The sequence below is a fragment of the Carassius carassius genome, chromosome 17, assembly GCF_963082965.1.
Source record: "Carassius carassius chromosome 17, fCarCar2.1, whole genome shotgun sequence".
Classification (NCBI taxonomy): Eukaryota; Metazoa; Chordata; class Actinopteri; order Cypriniformes; family Cyprinidae; genus Carassius; species Carassius carassius.
The window spans coordinates 16,112,969-16,115,468 of NC_081771.1; the positions used below are offsets into that span (position 1 = coordinate 16,112,969).

The 2,500-nt window shown below is 39.4% G+C and overlaps 10 non-coding genes across 10 annotated transcripts in view; all 10 read left to right on the forward strand.

Annotated features, from left to right (window-relative positions):
- trnaa-ugc (transfer RNA alanine (anticodon UGC)) overlaps positions 1–43 on the forward strand; it is a 72-nt gene extending 29 nt beyond the window's left edge. The window contains exon 1 of the tRNA in view: positions 1–43. This exon is cut by the window's left edge and continues 29 nt beyond it. This is a non-coding gene — a tRNA (tRNA-Ala).
- Positions 44–167: 124 nt separating this feature from the next.
- Positions 168–239, forward strand: trnaa-ugc (transfer RNA alanine (anticodon UGC)). Its single transcript has one exon. It is a non-coding gene; the product is annotated as a tRNA-Ala (tRNA).
- A 309-nt stretch (positions 240–548) lies between these two features.
- Positions 549–620, forward strand: trnaa-ugc (transfer RNA alanine (anticodon UGC)). Its single transcript has one exon. It is a non-coding gene; the product is annotated as a tRNA-Ala (tRNA).
- Positions 621–736: 116 nt separating this feature from the next.
- Positions 737–808, forward strand: trnaa-ugc (transfer RNA alanine (anticodon UGC)). The gene has a single exon. It is a non-coding gene; the product is annotated as a tRNA-Ala (tRNA).
- A 124-nt stretch (positions 809–932) lies between these two features.
- On the forward strand, positions 933–1,004 carry trnaa-ugc (transfer RNA alanine (anticodon UGC)). Its single transcript has one exon. It is a non-coding gene; the product is annotated as a tRNA-Ala (tRNA).
- A 294-nt stretch (positions 1,005–1,298) lies between these two features.
- trnaa-ugc (transfer RNA alanine (anticodon UGC)) lies at positions 1,299–1,370 on the forward strand. Its single transcript has one exon. It is a non-coding gene; the product is annotated as a tRNA-Ala (tRNA).
- A 280-nt stretch (positions 1,371–1,650) lies between these two features.
- On the forward strand, positions 1,651–1,722 carry trnaa-ugc (transfer RNA alanine (anticodon UGC)). The gene has a single exon. It is a non-coding gene; the product is annotated as a tRNA-Ala (tRNA).
- Positions 1,723–1,843: 121 nt separating this feature from the next.
- On the forward strand, positions 1,844–1,915 carry trnaa-ugc (transfer RNA alanine (anticodon UGC)). Its single transcript has one exon. It is a non-coding gene; the product is annotated as a tRNA-Ala (tRNA).
- A 309-nt stretch (positions 1,916–2,224) lies between these two features.
- trnaa-ugc (transfer RNA alanine (anticodon UGC)) lies at positions 2,225–2,296 on the forward strand. Its single transcript has one exon. It is a non-coding gene; the product is annotated as a tRNA-Ala (tRNA).
- A 116-nt stretch (positions 2,297–2,412) lies between these two features.
- On the forward strand, positions 2,413–2,484 carry trnaa-ugc (transfer RNA alanine (anticodon UGC)). The gene has a single exon. It is a non-coding gene; the product is annotated as a tRNA-Ala (tRNA).
- The last annotated feature ends 16 nt before the right edge of the window (positions 2,485–2,500 follow it).

Genomic DNA, 2,500 nt, shown 5'->3' on the forward strand with positions numbered 1-2,500 from the left:
CTTTGCATGTATGAGGTCCTTGGTTCAATCCCCAGCATCTCCAAGAACTGTTTAATGACTTTCATGTGAGTTTAAGCAAATAAATTTTGCTTCTTTGCTCTAAAATGTTATGCGACTGGATTGTTAGTGTTTGTGAAACAAAGAAGCAGCAATGTTGTTTGGAATATGGGAATGTAGCTCAGTGGTGGAGCGCATGCTTTGCATGTATGAGGTCCTGGGTTCAATCCCCAGCATCTCCAAGAACTGTTGAATGACTTTCATGTGAGTTTAAGCAAAATAATTTTGCTTCTTTGCTCTAAAGTGTTACGCGACTGGATTGTTAGTGTTTGTTATACAAAGAAGCAGCAATGTTGTTTGAAATATGGGGATGTAGCTCAGTGGTGGAGCGCATGCTTCGCATGTATGAGGTCCTGGGTTGCATCTCCAAGCACCGTTTGATGACTTTCATGTGAGTTTAAGCAAAATAATTTTGCTTCTTTGCTCTAGTGTTACACGACAGGATTGTTAGTGTTTGTCAAACAAAGAAGCAGCAATGCTGTTTGAAATTTGGGGATGTAGCTCAGTGATAGAGCGCATGCTTTGCATGTATGAGGTCCTGGGTTCAATCCCCAGCATCTCCAAGAAGAATTTAATGACTTTCATGTGAGTTTAAGCAAAATAATTTTGCTCTAAAGTGTTATGCGACTGGATTGTTAGTGTTTGTCATACAAAGAAGCAGCAATGTTGTTTGAAATATGGGGATGTAGCTCAGTGGTAGAGCACATGATTTGCATGTATGTGGTCCTGAGTTCAATCCCCAGCATCTCCAAGAACTGTTTAATGACTTTCATGTGAGTTTAAGCAAAATAATTTTGCTTCTTTGCTCTAAAGTGTTACGCGACTGGATTGTTAGTGTTTGTTATACAAAGAAGCAGCAATGTTGTTTGAAATATGGGGATGTAGCTCAGTGGTAGAGCGCATGCTTTGCATGTATGAGGTCCTGGGTTCAATCCCCAGCATCTCCAAGCACTATTACCTGCAAATTTAAGCAAAGCAGATTTGCTTTAGTTCCCTAACTGGAGTTATAGTGCTTGTCAAACTACAGAAACATAAAAGCTGTCAACTTTATGGCTATATAGGCATGCTTTGCATGTATGATATCCTTCCTTCAATCTCTGTCATCTCCAAGCACTGTTTAATGAGTTTCATGAGTTTCATGTAGGTTTAAGCAAAATAATTTCTCTTCTTTCCTTGAAAGTGTTAAATGACTGGATTGTTAGTCTTTGTAAAATAAAGAAGCAGCAATTTTAATGGAATATGGGGATGTAGCTCAGTGGTAGAGCGCATGCTTTGCATGTATGAGGTCCTGGGTTCAATCCCCAGCATCTCCAAGCACTATTACCTGCAAATTTTAGCAAAGCAGATTTGCTTTAGTTCCCTAACTGGAGTTATAGTGTTTGTCAAACTACAGAAACATAAAAGGTGTCAACTTAATGGCTATATAGGCATGATTTGCATGTATGAGATCCTTCGTTCAATCTCTATCATCTCCAGGAAATGTTTAATGACTTTCATGTGAGTTTAAGCAAAATAATTTCTCTTCTTTCCATGAAAATGTTACATGACTGGATTGTTAGTATTTGTGAAACAAAGAAGCAGGAATGTTCTTTGGGGGATGTAGCTCAGTGGTAGAGCGCATGCTTTGCATGTATGAGGTCCTGGGTTCAATCCCCAGCATCTCCAAGAACTGTTTATGACTTTCATGTCAGTTTAAGCAAAATAATTTTGCTTCTTTTCTCTAGTGTTACACGACTGGATTGTTAGTGTTTGTTATACAAAAAAGGAGCAATGTTGCTCGAAATATGGGGATTTAGCTCAGTGGTAGAGCGCATGATTTGCATGTATGAGGTCCTGGGTTCAATCCCCAGCATCTCCAAGAACTGTTTAATGACTTTCATGTGAGTTTAAGCAAAATCATTTTACTTCTTTGCTCTAAAGTGTTACGCGACTGGATTGTTAGTGTTTGTTATACAACGAAGCAGCAATGTTGTTTGAAATATGGGGATGTAGCTCAGTGGTGGAGCGCATGCTTCGCATGTATGAGGTCCTGGGTTGCATCTCCAAGCACAGTTTGATGACTTTCATGTGAGTTTAAGCAAAATAATTTTGCTTCTTTGCTCTAGTCTTACACGACTGGATTGTTAGTGTTTGTTAAACAAAGAAGCAGCAATGCTGTTTCAAATATGGGGATGTAGCTCACTGGTAGAGCGCATGCTTTGCATGTATGAGGTCCTGGGTTCAATCCCCAACATCTCCAAGAAGAATTTAATGACTTTCATGTGAGTTTAAGCAAAATAATTTTGCTCTAAAGTGTTATGCGACTGGATTGTTAGTGTTTGTGAAACAAAGAAGCAGCAATGTTGTTTGAAATATGGGGATGTAGCTCAGTGGTAGAGCGCATGCTTTGCATGTATGAGGTCCTGGGTTCAATCCCCAGCATCTCCAAGCACTTACCTGCAAA